General features: G+C 47.2%; 1 protein-coding gene across 1 annotated transcript in view; it reads left to right on the forward strand.

Moving 5' to 3' along the window:
* SLC25A38 (solute carrier family 25 member 38) overlaps window positions 1–23,047 on the forward strand; it is a 268,806-nt gene that overhangs the window by 191,739 nt on the left and 54,020 nt on the right. The gene's annotated exons all lie outside the window — the stretch shown is intronic.

Below are 23,047 nucleotides of genomic sequence, written 5' to 3' on the forward strand. Positions count from 1 at the left end.
TTGATATTCCTGAATCAAAAGCTTTTCAGGGTTTATTGCGAGTTCCCAGAACAAGTCTATGTATTAAAAGACAATTTACTACGAAGGGCGATCTAGCAGTTAGTTCCTAATGTCTCTCGTGCTATGGTTGGTTGATCTCCTTTCAACAACCACTTGTGCAGACCTGAACGTGCCACCTTACCTGAGTGCTGTTCTTTCTTAATTCACAGTAAGAATTTGTGCTTGAGCGCCAGAAGGTGGTACCTCATCCGAACGTCTGAAGAAAGTGAGTGGGGACTGAAAGCACGTTGTTAGAGAGTGTGGTGTTATGAAAAACTTGCAGCCTTGAACTGTAGGATGACAGAACCGCTCTATGAAATCGAAAAAAACTCTTGAATGTGGCAGCTTCTCGATGTAGTAGCTCCTTTCAAAACCAAACATGAATAGCAAGCGCAGCTGAAAGGACACAACCTCTTTAAATAGAGATGCTATCTCAGAAGGTAGTTCCCTCAAGCATGTTCCAGAACTTACACCTGCTGCCAAAGGGAAACAATAATGAAGTCATCAGTCAGTACGAACAGATAATGCAAGCATGTTCCAGAACTGACACCTGCTGCCAAAGGGAAACAACATCAGAGTCAGCACAAACAAATGAGTCACATAGTGAAGCTCCTTATGGACATGAGTCTTAAAGCACACTAAGCAGTAACAATAAAGACAGTACAGTAGCATAACATAACTAGTTGTTTAAGCATTGAAACATTATTAGTACAAACATGCAGATGAGATGGACTTTTAATACTTGTTTTAACACTGGCGTCCGGGAGTTTGTGACCATGTTGCAGGTTGGCTAGTAGCAATTAATTTACAGGCCCTGAGCACAGTTAGTGTCACTTTACCGAGGATTTAGAGTACATTGCCAATTGGGTATAAGCAAATTGTACCAGGCTCAAAGGAGAGCGCGCAATAACTTTATCTCTTGCTAGCAGTGGTAAAGTGTGCAGCGTCCTAAAGCCAGCAAAAAATTAAGTCAGCAAACAGGAGGGTTGAAGGCAAAAAGTGAGGCGGTAACCCACGCCAAGAATGATGGTTATAACACTGCCATTTCGACCTGGCAAGATAAACCTCTTCCCAGGCCAAAACCTTCCTTTTTAATACATATGTCAGCCCTGGGGTAGACCCTAAACAGCCCACAGGGTAGGGTGACATATATTTAAAAAGTTGGACATGTACTTTTAAGTTTGACATGTCATAGTAGTGAAAAACTCTAAACTTCATTTTTCATTACTACAAGGCCTCTCTTCTCCCATAGAATAATACCAGATTTACCTTGTTACACTTAATAAGCTGTAACTTCAAATCGAGAACAGGTAAACAGTTCATGGTTGGTGTCTTTGGAACTGTAATGAAAAAATCCTCTTTTATGGTGAAGTCAGATTTTTGGTTACAATTTTGAAAATGCTACTTTTAGAAAGTTGGTATTATCCTGCCATAACCCTTTAGCGCATGTCTCTGGGTCACGTGACTAGGTATAGCTGACAGTTGAGCTTTGTGTATTCCTCCTAGACAGCCATGCACAATAGAGCGCTTAGGTGTGCCTGGATGGGCCATCACTGGCACAATGGGAAGGCGGAGTCCGGTACAGCCCTACTTACACTTAAATAGGCTGTGTCCTTCCTCCAGACAAAGGGCTACATACCCCAGTGCTTGCGCTGCTCTGGCCGAGACTTTAAGTGAGGGCTTCAAAAAATGCTACAGCTTGCAGTGCATGTGCACGCTTGAGCAGAGGCGCCATATGGCGTGATTACTGCTGCGTGCGCACCACTCGCGCACATGCACTGCAAGCTGTGGCCGGCTGTAGCATTTTTAGGTCTCACTGAGTCAGCGTGCATGCGCTGCTCGGAGAGACATTTAGTAGAGGCTTTTAGAAGTGCTCTCAAAGTGGCCACCAGCTTGCTAGAATGCGCACAGGCGCGAGTGACGTGCACAGCACTTTTTCACGTCACGTGTGCATGCCCGCACCACTGGCGTCACCACTCGCGTTGTGTTTTTTTTTTTTTTTTTACGCGCGACACAACTCCCGGCTGGGTCGCGTGAACAATGCTTGTTTCTTAACTGCACATTCAAATGGAACAGTTAAGCACCTTAATCAGACATGTCACCGCCATGGTGTCCTTGCTTTCCATCGGGTGGCAAGGCATTGTTTCAGCAAAACACATGGCAGTACATCAGCTAGCCCTGCTCTCAGGAATCGACACGGAAGATATGACTGCTATGGCCTGGTCTCTCTGGTGCAGGCACGCTCTCAACAAGGCGCCGCTTCCTTCCAGTTCACGTAATCTTTCCGTGCTTTCCCCTAACAACACCTCCTGCAGCTTGTTTTTTTTAGTTATTAACAAAATGTGCTGAATTATAGTATCCCATTGTATTAACTGTGTATTATTTGTATTTTTACTGTGATCACATGTTTTTGTAATCAATAGTTAATTGTTAAACTGAGCTTTGCTCTATGTATACTATTTTTTATGCTCCACTTATATCGTGTGCACTTTTGCTTAATGGGCAAAACACGCTTTTGCAACCACATCTTGGTTAAATGTGCGCCCTCCCTCAAGTTTGCTGTGTGTTTTTGACTCGTCTTTCTTCTAACCAAAGGATAAAACTATAGTATTTCTATTCTGTCTCTTATTTGAGACATGTCTTTTTCATGCCAGGGTGTTTGTCTCTTTTCATTGGTTATGCTACGTCTATGTCTAAAGCAAACCCAAGAATGTTTGCAATTAATCACTTATTGCAACCATTTACACTGTAGGTCGCTCCATTAAATGGCGTGAAAAGAACCTGATCCAGGAAAAGGAAATGAGTAGGGTGATGCTTCCCCTGGCACTTGATTATTGTCAGTGCCTAGTCCTGCCCACATTAAAAATGGTGGTTGCATCTCATCACACTGTGAGGGAAATGCACCGAGCCTGGAAATTCCGCAATGCATGGGTAACGCTGCAGCACTGAGGTCAAGCCAGCTGGGGTACAGAAGGAGCCAACTGGGGTACAGAAGCAGTGGCTGACGAGGTGCCGAGCAGTCAGAGGCATGAAGGGTTGATGGGGAAAGAGGGATGCATTCATTGAATCATCGTGTCGATTCAGTTTTGAACATTGACCTTTCAAATGGCTCTCATGTCATTGTATCGGAGACCTCCTTATGTCCCTTTACTGAAATCTACCCCCTCAAAAGGAGCAATACATCCTGTGCTCCCACAAACACTCAAAACCTCTACTTTCCCTGCACTTGTTACCATCCTCTTCACAATCTGTCCCAATCTTTCAGTCCCCAGAAGCCCATCCCCTCAGCCAATTTATCACTTTACTTTGTATTCCAACATCTCCCTATTTTTTCCCCTATCAGTCCCGTTCCAAAATCTATTCCTCTTGTGTCCCATAAGACATCATTTCTTGGCCTAAATATGTCCTCTTCCCAGGTTGCTCGGGTATGCCCAACCTCAAGCTATCCCTTTATCGCTGTCCTTCCCTTTATCAAACTACCTGGTGCCTACTTTTCTTAACACTCTAGATATATGTTGCCTCGCACATTTCTAGACATAGTGCCCTGCTCCCCCAAGTTGCCTCCTCTCCCCCAGTCATCTCCTCCTACCCGCTCCCAAGCCATCTCCTCCTACCCGCTCCCAAGCCATCTCCTCCTCTCCCTCCCAAGCCATTTCTCCTGTCTCACTAACCCAAGCCATCTCCGCCTGTCACACCCACTCCCAAAGTATTGCCTCCTGTCGCACCCCAAAGACATCTACTCCTGTCTCACCCCCAGCCATCTCCTCCTGTCTCACCCTCCAGCCATCTCCTCCTGTCTCACCTTCCAGCCATCTCCTCCTGTCTCACCATCCAGCAATCTCCTCCTGTCTCACTCCCCCAGCCATCTACTCCTGCCTCACTCATCTCCTACTGTCTCACCCCCTCCCCTAGCCATCTCCTCTGTCTCCCCCTTCAGTGCTGTTTATCAGTGGCATGTAAACTAACAGTAGATGTTGCACCTAGGATATTGTACTGCATAACTAAATACTTAAAAGGTCCCAAAAGCGAGACCTATTGCCAATGCTTGTTCTAAGGCGGTACCAGGTATAAATGGTGGGCCTTAGACTTCAACTCTTCAGTACACTTATTAAGCTGTGGAGAGACTGCCACGAAGAAGGACTGCTGTGCTGTTGAAAGGACTGCCACTCTGCTGGACTGCTGCCCTGCTGAACTACTACCTTGCTAGACTTGCTACCCTGCTGCCCACAGGCCTGAATCGGAGGGATTGGACCTACACTTGAACCCAGAACTCCCAGAGTGACCCCCAAGGGCTAGTCTGCTGGCCTCCTGTTCAGAGCCTTAGAGACATAACAGGCTCCAAACCACCTGAACCAGCACCCAGATCCATCTGTAGCTGGACCATGACCCCTAAGTGGTGCCCCTCTAGTCCAGGAGCCTTGTTGTGGCTTCAGTGGAGCTAAATTGAAGCTTGACACCAAAACCTTGTTACTCACACTGCCCGGCAATTAGAAGTTCAGTCAACCCGACCATTCATGCTACAGCCTCGACCGCTCGTGGGGAGCGCCAATGTCAAGTTTTGGCCCGACCGCCCTCGCCGACAACAGGATCTTCACGCTGCAGTGACGACCATCTGCGAAAAATGGCTTGCTCTTTGAGCTACTATGATGACGGTCAGCAACGCTTCCCTGCTCCTTACTCCCCCCTCCCCCCCCCCCCTTTCGTCTTGAATGGGACTGTTTGCTCAGGTCTGAGGAGGTAACTTTTTAGCGGGACTAACCTGGTCCCTGTACCCGACACAGGCTCCATCGGGGTCACCCTGAACTTGTGCCTTTATTCCGTTCTCGTGCCACCAGATAGCCTCAAGTGTCACGCTTCGCTTTTTGGTGCTGTTTTCACTTAGATCTTTAAAATTGCATATCTCCAGTTCTACTGATTGAATTTTTCTTGCTTTGGTCTTTATTTATTTATTACATTTTGCTCTATTTTCCTAAATTGATGTGGGATTTTTCTTGTGTTGTGTTTTCACTTTATAACTGTGTGAAGTGCTGCATTAAATACTTTATATATTGCGTCAAAGTTAAACCTGCCTGCTCTGTGCCAAGCTAACAGATGGTTGAGCACAGGTTAATCTGGGGTTTGCTTGTGCTTTACTCTGACAAGGGTTGTAGTTGCTACTTGAAAAAGGTTCAAACTCCCTCAACCAGTAACCACGTTTCTTATGGATGTGCTCAATTAAATATTCTCAGCTGCACTAATCTGAATCCCAATATTATGGATACCTCACTTGATGAGCTGATTGTCTTTTCCCATTCTTTATTGTGTACTATTCTTACATCCCTCTGCCAGTTTTGGTTCAGTCTTTTTAAGTTTGTGTGGGGAGTTATTTATGATTTATATATATATGATATCCCTTTTTGGGACAGTGGTTCCAGCAGCATCCTGTCTTCTAATGTTCCTATCTCCAGGTGAGTCCCACCTGTAACGTGAACGCCTGAGTGTGTCGAAGTTGTGTGTATCCATATGTTCTCCAACATAGGATCTTTTATATATTCACATGCTTAAATAATTTCCTGTTCTCAGGGTAGGAATTCCCAGTACATTAATATAGAAGGAAACAGTGCTAAATTATTCAGTATACAGTATACAATCCAAAAGGGGCATTGGCCTGAAACAACATAGTATATTTAGTAGCACATCCACCTCATTTGAAAGAACCCCAACTTCAGCCAATGAGGTAGAAGCTTAAACTCTCCTACTCCCCCTAGAGGCCACCATAGCTCAGATTTCTACTGCACGTGTGTGAAGGAGTCCCCTGGCAGACCTCTGCTCTGACCTTTTAGTGAAGATGAAATTTTTACTATTTTGATCTGCCCTGGGTTTGAACTAGCACTATTTTCAGCACTGAGGTATTCTGTGTTGTTTTTAGAGAAGATTACTATTTTCTGGACCAGGGAGACCCTTTGTCCTGACAGCAAACTGTCACCAACTATCACCATGGATCACAGAGAAAAGAAGTGTCTATTTAAACCTTGTACATCATGTGATAACAAGGAGATGTGCATAGATAATCCGCAGCCTCAGTGTATTTATTGCCTTTATCCACCTCATAAAGTTTCAGAGTGCGATATTTGTGAGACTTTTTCAACTGAAACTCTTAAGGACAGAGAAAGAAAGTTGGCATTATTCCTTATGGTCAAAGAGAATTTTCCTCCTTCTAAAGGAGAGGCCCCCTCTTAAGGGCAGGATTACCTGAAAAGTCTCTCTCCAAGAACTTCCATGAAAACAGCGCACAAGAGGAGACTTGAACAGTTTCCTGAGTATGATCTATTTGGTACAGCGCTTGCAGCCACCTCTTCTGGAAATTCACAGGATAAGCATACCTCTGGACACTATTGAGGTGATCAACCAGTAGTGAAGAAGAAGAAATCTTCAAAAGACTTAGCTTCAAAGACATCATTGACGACGACTTCTCCACCATCGTCGATTACGAGACTGTCGACGATGACATACTGCTGACAGCGACCCTTTTGTCTGACGACGACAACTATTCCGGCAACGACATCTGTCATACTGTGTCTGGTGAAATCACCATTGATGGGGATACTGTCGACGACTACTCTGTCAGCAGTGAATTTGAGAGATGTTTTTTCACCATTAAAGGTGTCAAGCTTACCTCCAGCTCCAATAATGCAATCAGACCAAGAAGGGGAGCCTAGTGATTATGCTTCAATGACTGCTTACAGCCAAACTAAATTGTATGTAAGGTATGTCCCAGATTTTGAAGAAGAAATGAAGGATGTTGAGTCCTACAACAAATGTGATCATCAGCAAGATTATAAGTCTCAAACTGATAAGAGAGAAACCGCCAAGATATTATGGGGAACCAGCTATAGTTCAACTGTTAACGGCCTTTTTGTTAATCATAGTTGCAGCAGATGATGGGTACTTTCACTAAGTTATTAGCACAGCAATCAGCCGATAATCCTAAAATGGTATTACTTGCTACACCCATTCTGCCACACCCTCCATCTGCTCCTTTGCTGGTTTCACCACCTTGGTAACCGTTGCTACTACCTCCTCCTCCACCGCCAAGGGAACCATCTTCCAGATCTGTTCACAGAGCAGACATGAATGATGTTAACTCTAATGGTTTGGTATATTCCGATATGGATGGGGAGGAGCGTGAACGTCCACATGAAGATGGAGGACAAGATGATAGCAGAGGGGAATTCATTGTTCCTAGTGCAAATGGTAAGTGACTGAATCCACAGGATTCTACACACCATATCTTTAAATTTAATTGATTAATAGAAGGAGCTGCCAAGAAATTCAACCTACCTATGATGTTTGTAGATCAACCATCTTTTCTTTAGAACTTTAAAGAGCAACTCCGCAAATGTGTTAAAACCATACCCATTCTTGATTGTCTCATCAGGAGGAATACTATTAATGAACACACCGACTACAGTTCCAGCGGTGATGCCGCATCTAGAGAAAACGTATAAGGCTTCGGATTGTCTCAATGGTCATACAAAACTGGTTTCAGTCATTTATTCAGCAACTCAGAATTGAACCAAGAAAATATTAATGCCATCCTCCGGTCCTTCAGATAAGGATAGAAATCTGAGCCGAAGAATTTTGTCTATGGCAGCAACCTCAATTAAGACAGCATGCCCTGGGGGGCGTGGCTACGAGCGTCAAGATGGCGGTCGCACATTTGGTGTGCTCCGGACCCCTCCGTCATCCGCTCTGCCATCCAGACATGAGGAGGGGTCCTCCACGCTTCCCCATTCCCAAGCATTCTAGTTTGGTTGTTCACCCATTGGTGGTGTTAGGGCCACAGATGCTTCCGTTCTCGAAGTGTAGGGTGGGAGAGAGGTTGGGGAGATGGGACCGTTGTCCCATGTTTTGTTAGCGTTTATTATCTGTTTGCCGCACCAGCACCCACACGACAGTCGGACCTACCCCTATATGGGTCCACTATCCATGGTCCGTCCCACTGACACGCCTTTGCACCTGCTCCAGGCCCGCACTTACCGTCTGCTCTCCAGGGCCCGACGAGCCACCGAAACGATTTCCAGCCCCCATGACAGACACACCATCTCCGACAGCCGTCCATCACTGACCCTTCCTAGCGCATTACGGTTATGATGTGGTTTGGCACTCGGGCTTCGCTCAAGGTTCTTGTTGCGTGGCCATAATATTGAAGCACACCCTGCCCTTTGTACTTACACAAGTTGTTCATGACCCGCAGGGCACGTTCGGGATTATCTGCGGTATACTGGGGGGTACTCCCCTTAACCTTCTGTCCTTGTACTCACCCAGTTCGATGCTCGCCACGACTCTGAAACAATTCACTGCTCTGCTGCCCACCCTCCCCCTGGGGTCCACTGTTATTGGGGGCGACTTTAACGCGGTCTCCACCCTGCTTCTCGACACGACAGGTCCTCCTGCCACTTCCAGACTGGCGCAAGCGCAACAGCTAACAAAGTGTGCTGAATCCCTGGGCCTTTGCGAGGCATGGCGAATCTGGCACCCACATGTTAGACAGTTCACGCACACCTCTGCCGCACACCACACCCAGGCACGCATAGATGCAATTTTTTTTTTTTTTTAAATCTTTTTATTATACTTACTATCAACAAGGCATAGATCTTCCAGATGGTATACACACACATTGAAAATCAGCAAAACACATCCCCTATACATTACAACGCTGAGAAACAATACGTCATATTCATACCCAGAATTCCTCATGCATATACTCCTCCCACCCTAGTGTTCCCCATCCAGACTCTCATCTGCCTGTTCTCGCAGTGGTTCAAAGATAGTTCCCCTGAATTTATTCCATGCTCCCCAGATCTTGCTCCATTTTCGGGGACAGCCGCGATTAGTAAACACTGTTCTCTCTGCTACCATGGCCGCGTCCATGTCCTTACACCATGTGGCGAGTGATGGTACTTCCGCTGCCCCCCATTTTTGCGCTATGTTGCGTTTAGCCACCATTATCCCCAGTTTAACCCAGTCTTGTGCCGAATGTGTAAGGTCATTTGATTCCCATACATTTAACAAACATCTCTTGGGTTCTGGTATCAACAACACTTCCTCTGTTTGCGAAATCGTAATCATCACTTTTGCCCAATAGTCCATAATCTTCGGGCATTGCCACATGGTATGGTAAAAAGTACCCTCCTCCCCACAGCGCCTAAGGCAGTACGGGTGCGATGTTTTACCTATCTTATACATGGTGAGTCTGGTGTAGTAGGCTCGGTGCAAAATTTTGAGCTGTACCAATTTAAGTCTCGAGGGTATACCCACCTCCCTCGGTGAGGCCAATACCTCCTGCCATGCTGTATCATCAAGGTCACCTACATCGCGAGACCATTGTTCCCTAAGTGGCGTCGTGGGGTCTGGCAGGTTGTTAACTAACTTCCGATAAGTGAATGACGTAGCCCGCTTATGCATGCAGTCTGTCAGTAACCTGTCCTCAAGAGGTGAAGCTTCCGGAACCTCAGTATCTGGCGGTAGGCCGCTGTCAGTGCATATTTTATCTGCGTGTACCGAAAGATTTCAGAGGGTGCTAACTCATACTGTTGCCGGAGGCGCTCAAATATAATTACTTCCCCCTTACGCCACATGTCCCCTACCGTGGATATGCCAATGGCATCCCATTGATCAAAGCCCTTACTATTCCTGAGTCGTCCCAGCTGTTTCGTGTCCCAAAGAGGAGTGAGTTGGGTTATAATCCCTTGCCAGCCCAGTTTCACCTGTGCCGCATGCCATATGGTAACTGTATGTTTTGTGGGCCCTATTAATGTACGGGTTTGCTTCTTATTATAAAGGGCAGACAGCATGCTTCCTGTTCCCAATACAAATCTGTCTGCCTTAAATGCAGGGTCTGCTTGAGGGGCATGTATCCACTGGTTAACCACCTTTAATTACACCGCCCAATAATATAATTGTATATTCGGGAGCGCTATCCCCCCATCGTACCATCCTCGAACCAACTTGGCCTGCGCTATGCGTGCCGGTTTGCTTCCCCACAGTAGGTTGGAAACCTGGGCTGCAATTGCTTTAAAGTAGCTTGAAGGTACCGGAAGCGGGGCATTCTCCAGCACATATAGAAATCGAGGAAGAGCCATAATTTTAAAAAGCGCTGCCTTTCCTAAGAGAGTCAGCGGCAACATCCCCCAATGTGTTGTATCCCTTCTTAGATGCTCTAGCGGGGGCAATAGGTTTGTTTTGAAGAAGTCATCCGAGTCGGCTGTGATATAGATACCTAAATATTTAAATGTGTCGACCGTGATCTGGAGCGGACAATCTTTGGAAAGCTGCGGTGGGGGGCCGTGTAGTACATATAAGATAGATTTGGACCAGTTAATGGTGTATCCCGACGCCCGTCCGAAAACATCGCATATATTTAGGAGGACCAGTAAGGAGCGCCTGGGAGAGGCCATATATAATAAAATGTCTTCCGCATACAGGGAGATACGGTCCTCCCACCCTTCCGCCCATCATTGGCTCCCACCTGATCCATGCCGCCAATGGCTTCAGCACCAGGGCAAAAAGAAGCGGAGACAGGGGACAGCCTTGGCGTGTGCCCCGTGCTAGAGGAAAGTCGTTAGGTGATGTGCCCATTAGCCGTAACATGCTCCACTGGTTTAGTGTATAAAAGACAAACCCATGCACAGAATTTAGGGCCGAAGCCCAAGTGATTAAGGACCGCGAATAAGAATGGCCATTCAACCATATCAAACGCCATTCTGGCGTCCAGGGAGAGAATGACTGCCGGTTCCTGGAGATATGGGATACGGGCCATCACTCCGTGCAGGCGTCTCAAGTTTAGCGCCGTATTTCTGCCTGGCATAAATCCGGACTGATCCGGGTGTATCAGGGTCACCAGGTGCGGTGTCAGTCTAATTGACAATAGCTTTGCAAGGATTTTAGCCTCCGCATTGATCAACGATATCGGGCGATACAAGGTGCATTCTTCAGCAGGTTTCCCCAGGTTGGGTATCGCCACTATAGTGGCCGTTCGCTGATCTAGTGGTAACTCGCCTATCTGTAAGCAGTCGGTATACTTGTGTAGCAGGTGCGGGGCAATAGTCCCCACCGCCTTTTTATAAAGTTCAACAGGTATGCCGTTAGGTCCCACCGCTTTGCCTGATTGTAATGACCCAATCGCCACTTGCAACTGCTCTACTGTGAGGTCCGCCTCAAGTGTGAGAGCTGCTTCCGGGGTGAGCCTAGGCATGTCGATATCTTTTATGTGAGACAGCGCCACCTCCGATGTCATCTCGGAGGACGACGCATATACCTGCTGAAAATGGTGCGCCAGTGTGTGTACTATTGTGTGTGGATACGTTGTGGCTCGCCCCTCCCTCGTCCGAATCCTCGCTATCCATTTATTACCCTGTTCCCTTTTGTCTAGCCATGCCAGAAGTTTTCCGGCTTTATCACCGGTTTCATATATCTTGTGTTGTGTGGCCGTTAGACGCGACCTGGTCATGTCTTCAAGATATTTCCTGTGCTGTTGCTGCTTAAGACGCAATTTCTGGGATGTAGCCGGCGTTGGGGTGTTAGTGTTGAGCCTCAGCGTCCTGTAATTCTAGCTCTATGTCATGCAATTCCTGCTGCTTCTCCCATTTGTGCCCTGCAATAGCGACAATGGCCTGTCCTCTGAGGACAGTCTTGTATGCCTCCCACAGGGTAGTCGGAGAGTCAACTGACATAACATTCTCCTGAAAGTAGTGTTTCGTCGCCGTGATGACGGCCTTCTTGATCTTTGGGACCTGTAAGTAGCCAGGATAAATGGGGTAAGTACGTCGCCTAATCCTATGATGGTATGTGTACGTCAATAGCACCGGGGAGTGGTCAGAGATACCTCTAGGTCTTATCTCTATGCTGTCAATGTTTGTCAAGCAATCCGCTGAAGCTAGGAAGTAGTCTATCCTGGATAAGCTGTTGTGTACCCCCGAATGAAAGGTAAATTGCTGTGTCGTGGGGTGGTGCCACCTCCACACATCAGTAAGTCCAAGTGCCTCCAGAAAACCCCCAAGGCGGGATACGCCAGGGACGCGGTCCAAGGTGCCATCTATAGTTGCATTAAGGTCCCCTCCAATCAATAGTTCCCCTTCTGGAAGATCAATTAAGAACTCACTGAGAGCTGGGAGTGTTACCGCATGCAGTGCAGGGGGAATGTAAACGGATACTATATTTATAGACCACCCCTCCCATTGACCTATTATGGCCGCAAAGCGGCCGTGATCGTCCGTTTTTGTGTGATGCACTATCAGTGGGGAATGTTTTTTTTACTAAGATACCCACGCCCCTGGAGCCAGAGGAGAATAACCCCCATCTGTCCATTGCCTTGCATGTGGTGCCAGTAAGGTGCGTTTCCTGCAGCAGGGCCACCGCTGGAGCGCACCGCTTTAAATACTGTAGAACCAAGCCCCTCTTTATTTTGTCGCCCAGACCATGTACATTCCAGGTAATCATGGACAGGGGTGTCACCTGGGTTGTGGGGTACGTTTCGGGATCAGGGATAGTTCGATTTTGTGCTGCCATACCTGATGCTAGGCGTACGAGAAGTTAAGGAGTCACATATGCACTGTCTCTGCTGGGTAATGTGGAAGAATGCTTCATGCCTGAAAGCCTCACTAGGAACTATTGCAAAATACAAACATAACCGAAAGAACAAATCCACCCCCTCCTTCCCAAACCCTACCTCCCTACCACACGGAGAATACCGACTCCACCAGCTCCTCCCTCCCACCCTCCTCCCTAACCCCCAACCATCCCATGTTAAAGAGTGAGTTGCAAATGTACGGTCGTCATGGTGTTGTTTTCGGTGACCCCCAAGGTAAACAGTCCACAGGAGTCATGTATGGCTCAAACAGTACCCCCAATATAGGGCGGAGACAATTTCCTATTCAATGTACCCGTGTCTGTTCAGTCATCACGGTTTGGGTAACCCATAAAATGTAATAGAAACCATAAAAAACCAAGAACGTAAAACTACCCCCCTCAACCACCCCCCTCCCTGCCTCCCTGCCAGACGGATCCCCAACTATCCGCCACCCCAACATAGCAGAGTGCTTCAACCCCATCAACAGTACTTGCGTGTGGGGGGGGAGAGAAGTCCGTGGAGAACCGCAGTCTATCCCCTCCTCAGAAACAGTCTGGTAGCCAGGGTGTGCTGCGTTTCATTGGTCAGGCCTGCTACTCCGGTTCTTGGCCTACCACCTCCGAGCGGGAGGATCCCATTATGTGTACTTCGGCCACAAACGCGATTCCCCTCTCACTTTCAGCCAAGCCGTGTATACATCTCTTTAGCCTGGCATATGTTGATCGTAAGATGTCGCCGTTCTTCGGTCTTCATTGTCAGTCTGTTGTGCACCGTCCTCCTCTTGTCCCGGTCTGTGTTCCGCAGAGTCGTCGGTTTCTCTGCGCTGTCGCTGTCGTTTCTCCGTCCACCGGGATCCTTCCATTTGTCGCCATCCCTCAAGCCAGTCGTGGGCTTCCTCTGGTGATTCGAAGAACCAGGTTTTTCCATCCGCCACCACGCGCAGCTTTGCCGGAAACAGCATGGAGTATGGTAGCTCTCTGCGCCTGAGTTCTTTCTTCACTTCAAGGAAGCTCCTGCGACGCTTCGACACTGCCGCCGTATAGTCTGGAAAGAAGGATACCACCGAGTTCTGGACACGCTGTGGTGGGGCCACCCTCGCTGTTTGTAGTATAACTTCTCTATCGCGCTAATTGAAAATACGGGCCAAGACCGGTCTGGAGGGAGCTCCAGGCTTGGGCCTACCCTCTGGCACTCTATGTGCTCTCTCCACAGAGAAAATTTTTGAAAGCTCTCTGGGTTGAAGTCTAGTTTTTATGAGCTCCTCAACATAGAGATCCATGGCCGGACTCCCTTCGCTTTCGGGAATACCTGTGATTCGTAAGTCGTTTCGTCAAGAGCGCCCCTCCTGGTCATCCAGCTTCTCTGCCATAAGTCTATTTTCTGATTCTAGATGGTTGACCCTACTGAGCAGTGCGGCGGTGTCTTGCGATAGAGATTTTGTCATTTGTTCCACCTCAGTGACCCTGGCAGTCCTCTTCTGGAAATCGCCCTCAAGGAGACATCAGTGGAAATGGTGCCCACCGTCGATTGTACACTAGTGAGGGCCGACATGATATCTTCCAGCGTCACTTTCGTCGCCCCCTCCTGGTCAGAGTCTTTACGAGAGATGTCCTTGCGCTCAGGTAGCGCAGGAGGGTCTTTATTATAGGCGTATTTGTCCAGTTTGACGTGTGAGTTCGTGCATGGGCCCCTGCCCCCCATCTCTGCCCGATGAATGCTGCTCCTGCCGGTAATCGCCGCCGCCTGCCGCGGGATCACACTCCACGCGCGGCCTGTCGGTTTTCCCGCCGCGCTGCTGATTTGGAGTAGGTGGGGCCTTGAGTCGCGAAGAATTGGTCAATAATGGAGCACTGCGGCGTCAGGGATATACTGCTTGTTTGCTTTGCGTGCCCTCTTCCAGCTACTCGGGCCTTCGATTATTGAGGCAGTCGTCGGCCGTGGCGACAGCCGTAGACTATGCCGGTTTATGAAGTAGTGTCACTCCCAGTGCCGCAATTACAGTCAAACTGGGCTCTGGTGCAGAATAGAACACTGCTGACTCCCTCTAAATAAGCATTCTCCAGCCTAGCCAGGCTGATCTTAGTGCCGTTACATGCCCCAGGCTACTGAGATCCAGGTCACAGCTGCAGTCTTCACGGAATACGCGGTAGAGGGCCCCGTGGGTTCCAGGCATTCAGAACACCTCACACGGGTCAGGGAAAGAGAAATCGATGTTCCAGCTGGACGACGTTAAATTGTATGCCGCAATCCTTGCCCAGCGGTTGAAGCCCTACCTTACCATGTTGGTTCATCAGGTCCAGTGTGGGTTCATGCCCCAGCGAGGCACCAGACACTGCCTCCGGCGGCTGCACCTGGCCCTGGCTCACCGCCAGGTGCTTTCTCCTTACTTGTCGCTCCTTCTCATCGATTTTGAGAAGGCGTTCGTCTCCGTGGACTGGACGTACCTGGATGATGTGTTAGCAGCGATGGGTTTCGGCCCTCGCTTCCGTCAGCTGGTTGGGGTTCTGTACGCCCGGCCTCAAGTGCACATCTTGGTCAATGGGGTTCTCTCTGGCGCCTTCCCCATTCAAAGGGGTACGAGACAGGGATGCCCCCTCTCGCTCCTTCTCTTCGCCTTGGCGATGGAGCCCCTAGCGAGCTTGATTCTGTTGGAGTATCTCGTTCGAGGATGGGAATGGCCCAACTCTGAAGTGGACAAGATTTATTATATGCGGACGATGTCCTGCTCTTTATAACCGATCCCGCCCAATCAGGTCCCCGTTGTCTCCAGATCCTGCGTTAGTTCGGGCAAGCCTCCGGTTGAATTCTGCTAAGTCAGTCCTGGTCCCACTCCATCTCTCCAGAGAATGCTATGACTGGCAATCCACGATACCGCTTCGGCGCCAGTCTTTTAAATATCTTGGGATCTGGGTTGCTCTCCTCCCAGAACTGGGTTGGTTCCCTAATGTCACCCCGCTCATGAAAAAAGCTAAGGCGGATCTCCACAGATGGCAGACACTACCCTTGAACCCCTTGGGGAGGGTCGCATTGTTTAAAATGATGATTCTGCCTAGGTTTCTGTACACCCTCCAAAACACCCCCTTCTGCTTCCCATGGGCATGGTTTCGGGAGCTAGACACTATGGCTACTAAATTCCTCTGGGGGGGAGGGAGAGCCTGGCTGGCGTTAAACACTTGTCGGATTCCATCATTCGATGGGGGCATGGGGATGACACATTTATACCTATACTACTTGGTGACTCGTCTATTGATTCTACATGACTGGTTCAACGGGGGCTGGTCCGACCCGGCCTATAGGCTTGAACTAAGTGGGCTCGGCCTGTCCAAAATCCAAGCCCTAATGTACGGGGAATCCATCCCATCCACCTAGCCTCTAGTCACGCGCTCTGCCCTCTTAGCCTGGTGTGCTGCTCTAAGACAAACTCAGTGGACACACAGACTCACCCAACACACGCCTTTATGGCATGGTACATGGCTTAGGGAGGTCAGTGGGTTACAGGGGTTTAGACCCTGGGATCTTATAGGGATCTCTCAGCTCGGTGATGTGTGGGCAAGCGGCCACATGCGCTCCTTTAAAGACCTTCGGTCCAGGTATTCCCTGCACCCATCACAGTTTTATAAATATCTACAACTGAGACACGCCCTCCACATACACATACCGGACAATACCAGGATCCCTGCATACAGTCCCCCCGAAGCACAGATAATGCTAGGCGACTTAGGGAAGGGGGGTATTTCCCACATTTACCGGGCACTGGTCAATAACACCCGACCTCACTAGACCGACTCAGGGACCAATGGGAGGAGTGGGTAGGCCCGTTGGAAGAGGAGGACTGGCGTGATGCCCTCATGTCACCCAAGATATTCACCACTTCCGCTAAAGTCCACTTGATCCAATTATACTATTTATATACAGCCTACTTAACCCCGAAGCGCCTACATCGAGCTGGCTTCTCCCTATCCGCCTCGTGTGTCAAGATCCTGCCGAGTTCTTCCACATGGTGTGGGCGTGTCCCCAACTAGCTCAGTTCTGGGGTGAGATTGAAAGTGAACTGACCGAGGTCCTGGGGTGGGAGGTTCCTCACGACCCACGTCACTCCCTTCTCGGGATCACAGATGGACTAGACGGGTCCAGAAATGAGAAAAATGTTTGCAACACAGCCATGGTTGTGGCCAAGCGGGACATAGCCGCCTCCTGGAAGCTTCCCACGCCACCAGGTGCTGAGAAATGGCGTAAGGGGGTGGATTGGTGCGCGGCACAAGAAAAACCCATGTACGAGGCACGGGGGTGTCCTAAGAAATACCGGAGGGTGTGGGGAAAATGGCTGGGTGCCGTGGTGTAGCCTCTATACATGTTTGTCTTCAATGTTGCAGGGTGGGGCCTAAACGCGATGTTTTTGCTCTGTTGAGTGTTTCGTGTCACTATTGGTGCTATCCAGTGTCACATTGCTGGTGTTTTGTTCTTTGTAAAAACAATAAAATTGTTTATCAAAAAAGATAGCATGCCCTGGCAATTCTAGGTGGTTATAATTCCTAGATGTGACATGAAATCACTCCTTTACTGAATCTCATTCCTGAAGATAAGAGGGAAGCGACAAGAACGATCCTAAAGGAAGCTCTTCCTTCAATATTGACACAGCAATGGATGTCTCGAACGCAGGTTTTCGTCACCTGGCAGGATGTACTGTACTAAGAAGACCAGGCTGGTTAAAGTCTACACCCTTCCCTTCCCTACAGACGTCCAATCCAAGATTCTGGATATGCCTGTGGATGGCCTCACTCTTTTGGCAAGAATGTAGATAAAGTTTTGCAAGGTCTTAAAACTAACACTGACACTTAAAAGGCATTAGGAATTTTGCAGTATCGTAGATTTGGGATGTTTAATTTTCGTGGTTCAAGAAGATCACAGAAGGATTCAATCAATATGGTGGTCAGGGACATTAATTTTATCCTCCTAGACAGTCTGGATACTCCTTCAATCAAAACCAAAGACAGTCTGACGGGAGGTCTTCAGGAAGGAAGAGAGGTTCTTCATAAGCACAAAACAATGGCAGTCAGAAAAGAGCTTCATTCCTAGCTTGCACCTCCTTTTCCATCTGGTTCTCAGACATGGGCGGGGTGGGGGGAGAATTGCTCTTTTTGCTTCTGCATGGAAGAACAAAACATCAGACAAATGGGTGATACAAATTGTCCAATCAGGCCATACGTTGTTCAGAAACCGCCAGTTTGTCCACTAAGAAAGGAACATCATCTTCATTTGAAGGAGCTTCAAATGAAAATTCTAATGCTTCTTTTCCAAGGAACCTTAGAAATTGTCCCCAAATTGCAAATAATTTTATTCCAAGTTTCAAATCAAAAAGGTCAATGGAGACCAATACTGAATCTGAGACCTCTGAACAAGTTTCTAAATAAACAGTCATTTCAAGCAGATGTACCCAGTCAGCAAATTTAGGATTGGCATGAATGGGAACTAAAATAGAAGCAGGTAGATTACATTTTCAAACAATAGGGTCACCACACAATTGATCTGTTTGCCACTCCGAACAAACAGGAAATGCTTTTTCTTCACAAGCAGGTTCTGGCACTCAGGTATGATGGGCAATGCTCTTTCGATCAGTCGATCTAAGATATTTGCCTATGCCTTTCCTCCTTTTCCCTTGTTCCCGAGGCTGTTGAAGAAGGTGAAACTAGACCATTGCACTCTGATCCTTATTGCGCTGTTGTGGCCTTGCCAGTATTAGTACAGCGAGCTACTGCAGTTATCAACACGTCCAGCTGTTCCTCTGAAGGTGCATCCCAGGATACTTTACAGACATCATGGAAGGATTGTCCACCACAATACCAAGTCGCTTAATTTGACATCATGGTGCCTGCCTACCTATAATTTGGCCATTTAAGATCTGCCGCGAGAATGTAAACATATTCTGGCGCAGGCTCGAGGTCCAGCAGCTAAGAAGACTTACAGCACTAAATGGAACAATTTCTATGTCTGGTGCAGGAAGAATTGTCATCATCCACTTCAAATAAAACATATTCAGATCCTCCCATGTGTGTTAAATTTTGCTAAGAGTGGACTCATATATTCTTCAGTCAGTACCCATCTTGCTGCAATCATGAGATTTAGAAGAATTGATTCATCAATATCTACTATCTCATCCCAAAGGATCATTAAACAGTTACAAAAGGGCTCTTCAGAGCATTTCCACCTCTAATACATCCTGCGGCTCCATGGAAACTTAATACAATCCTCATTCAGCTGAAGTTACTTCCTTTTAAGCCTCTACATAAGGAAGACATAAAATGTGTTTCTTGGAAAGCAGCACTTTTCCTAGCTCTAGCATCTGTCAGAAGAGTAGGATATATTCAAGCATTCACCATCAGGGAGTCTTATCTGGTTCGTGAATTACAGGATAATTCTTAGTACCAACCCTAAATTCCAAAGGTTTCAACTGGAGTTCACCTAAATCAACCTGTAGTTCTTAGATCTTTGTTTCCAAACCAATCTTCAGCAGCAGCCCTTATTATGATGGTGGTCTGCTTGCCTTCCGGTGAGACCGCTGCATTACAATGCATCCGGTCAGACCACAGCGGTTGGTGGGGGGGGGGGGGGGTAGGACCGCCACCTGTGACAAGATCAAAGATCTCGTCAGGCCGGCGCTCGGGTTCCTAAACCGCCATAGGGATTAGAACATTCCTTATCGACTGCCTGTTCATGGCAGTTCCACCGCCATGAGCAGGAAGACGTTAACTGACTTTGGGGGACTTAAGCAGGGCCCCCGTTCCATGTGGACCACTGCTAAGTTGCCTGGTGACACATGTAGTGCACCTCACACATCCATGCACTGTGTGCCAGGCACGACATGGTGCCTGGCACGCAGTCTATGGATGTGCACAAAGTGCCTTTTTCTACTGCTGCCATTTTCCTGGGCCGCAGCACAAGCTGCAGATGAAAACAAGCATTGAAAATGCAATAAGTCTTGCCTTTTATTAAGTTAAAGCCATTTGCTTAGCTCTACAATACCATTAGCGAAGTAAATGGCTTTAACTTAAAGGCGAGACCTATTGCATTTTCAGTGCTTGTTTGGGTGGCAGCTGTAGAGGAATGTCGTTTGTCAGAGCGATGACAGTTGCCTCAGCAACTGATAATGAATCTGGGACGGAGACAGACACAGGCTTGCACCTTTGGAAATGTCATCTACTGCGAGGTCAGAGGGCACGCTGAAAATAAAGATTTATCTACTTTTTATTGAGCCCTCTTCAATGGCCCTGCAATTTCAGCCTTATCTCCCGCCCCTCAAGTGTCCTAGGAGTTCATATAGCGTAATTCCCATGCAAACCACTCACATTTTTCACCAGGACTGGAAATAGATTCTGAGCTAATGCTCACATCTAGGACCCGAAATGAGCAATGCATTCAATTCTGGATACTCCTCGTTATAGATGAGCAAAATAAATGCCGATTCTTCGTGTGCACTGCTTTTGTATCAAATACCGGAGCAGTGCCCAAAGCTGTGGTTGTACTCAGATAAAACACGCGCATTCATAAGAAAGGTTTAACAGGAAGTGGGCAGCAGTTCTGGTTTTAGCTTCCGCTCACGGGTACCTGGGGTCCATATGGCTTCTCGTCCGTCCTTATTATAGAAATACTACATAGGGCTTGATTACAAGCCAGGCGGAACGAAATGAATGCATGCATCACCCTGCTAAAAAAATGTACCCTTCCCTCGCTCCCCCATGCCTCCTCTTCACCCCTCATCCACCCCCTGCATTAATTTACCATCTGCTCAAAGCAGGTGGTAAGTGTATGGGGTCAAAAAGCACAGAATAGGAGATTCTGTCTGGTTTTATGGTGAAAAAAATTAGCCCCACACTATAATTTCTAATTCCGTTGGGTTCTACTCATAACTGCACAGTACTGGAGCAATTTTAATTCATGGAAAGAGTAAAGTCACATGAAACTTGTAGTTACTCCTCAGCGTTTTGGGGAATGATCTGTGCGGCCTACTACCCTATTTAAATTAACTATTGCACAAAGAAACCCAGGCAGAAGCTGCCAGATTTGACATGCACATCCACTATTTTGTGTGTCTGAAAGAATAATTTACAATCACTTCATGTATTTAGGTGCTCTTCAGGCAAAACGTCCTCCTCTGCCTTTGGAAGACAAAACAACCGCCACAGGAGACAAAGTCCCCTCTGGAGTCCACAAATGTATATCACACTTGCCGAGGCACACTCAATGTTAATCCAAGCCAGTGAAGTTGGCTTTCATCATTTGTCACGAATCAGTCGGAAATCACAGGTTGATTCAAGATTTTCTTTACTTTGTTCTTTATCGTTCTTTTTAGAAAAATATAATATATGTACAGGCTGCAACCTAATGAAGAGAAGGCTGCAGTTTAACGCGATAGCCATATATGCACTGCACTCATTTGCATTTCCGGCTAATTGAAACGAACGCACACGCGCACACCCACACCCCCCGTTTCGTGTAGAAGCGTTATGTGCCTCACAAACATATTTGTGAATGCATTCATGTATACATTATCCCAAACGCGGGTACTCTTAGGGTTACAAATTAGCCGTTCTCTTTTTTTAATGCTATGGAATTCTCTGTACTGTAGTCCCGGGCCGGTCTGCTGACTTGTCCAGGACAAAGCAGCTGTAAGCCTAATAAACAAGAAATAACACGCCGTATTCATTTACCGTACTCCTGCCTGCATGCCTTAAGGCGCGTCATCTTATAAACACGACAAAAAACAAGGGCGGATCTGGCAGACTGAAGACAATGAAAGCCATCAGAAAAAAAAAGCTGACTAGTTTTTGGTAAAATAAAGCGTAATTGTGCTCATCTCAAAAAGCATGCTCAGAATCAGGGCACAATTAAACGAGGAAAAAGACTGCTGCTGATTGAAATGCGATGCAATGCCATATTTGAAATAAGTTAAGCCGCGATGCAATGCCAGAATAAACAAGCTCTTGCCTTTGGCAAAGGCAGACGCGTGTTTATAATAGCATCGCGCTTTCACTTTAAATGAAAGCGCGATGCAAAAATAAACAAGCAGCTGCCTTTGCCAAAGGCGAATGCTAACAAAAAAGTGCGTAGCGGCTAATTAAGAGACACTGTCTCCCGCCGCCAGTAAAGTGATCCAATCCCGTGGATAAAAGGAGACAGGGTGGCAACAAGCAGCGAGTCACATGCCTTCAGTGTAATCCTTGCACTGCCTTTGGCATAATTTGTGATGCCAAACAACGCGCACGAATCACAACTGAAAGCAGAGCTGGGATGAGGCTTCTGGAATCGTATCGATTCCAAGAAGCCTCGTATGACGAAAGCAGCGCATGCGCTGCTTACGTCAGGCTGAGACCTAAAAAGCATTTTATGACCACCTGCTCCACTGTCCTATCCTAATTGGGAAGGTGGGACTGCTGACTCATTGTTGTGCGGTCACCCGCCCGAAATGATGGCGGTATGCTGTCTGACCCATGGCCATTGTAATAAAAGCCATTATTTGGACTTACATAGATGTCTCAGATTCTATATAGACAAGAAAAAGGACATGCGTACATCAGATCAGCTGTTTGTATCAATCACAAAATATTTGAGCCCTGTCCAAACAGGGACTAGCTTGTTGTCTCTCAGCCTGCATCTCTTTCTGTCATGCAAAAGCCAAGCGTCCTCTCCATGGAAAAGTGAGGGCACATTCCACCAGGAGCATGGCTTCAACTACAGTACTTTGTGCTTGGATCTCCTTGAAGGACATCTTCCATGAGCCACCTGAAGTGGCAGGCATATGTTCACGAAGCACTACTGCCTAGATATGGATGCAGAAGCTGACTTAGCAGTGGGACAAGCAGTTCTGAGTAATCAGTTTCATTAAAGGTGAGCCTGCTTCCCGCTTTGTTGTATTTTAAAATGTGTACTCCTTGCTATTCTGATTCACGCATGTGACTATATGAAAGATCCTATATTGGAAAAGAAGTTAGTTACTTACCTGTAACTCCAGTTCTCCAACATTGACATATTTTATATATTTACATTCAACCCTCCCTCCTCCCCTGTCAGAGGTTCTTCGTATTTTATTCTCACACTTGTGCTTTGAAATTTGGACTGTGGTGCCATCTAGGGGGAGTGGGAGAGCTTAAGCTTCCACACCATTAGCTGAAGTTTGGGTTCTTTCAAATGAGGTGGATGTGCTACTAAAGATACTATGTTTCAGACCTAGAGCGCTTTTGCATTGCATACTATATATTTTTACACTGTTTACTGCTGTATTAATATCCTGGGGATTTCCAGCCTGATGACCGGGAATGATTCAAACATGTGAATATATTAAATAAATCCGTGTTGGAGAACTTGAGTTAAAGGTGAGTAATTTCTTTCTGTGTCTCAGTTCAT

This window comes from Triturus cristatus, chromosome 4_2 (assembly GCF_964204655.1).
Source record: "Triturus cristatus chromosome 4_2, aTriCri1.1, whole genome shotgun sequence".
In the NCBI taxonomy this organism is placed as follows: Eukaryota; Metazoa; Chordata; class Amphibia; order Caudata; family Salamandridae; genus Triturus; species Triturus cristatus.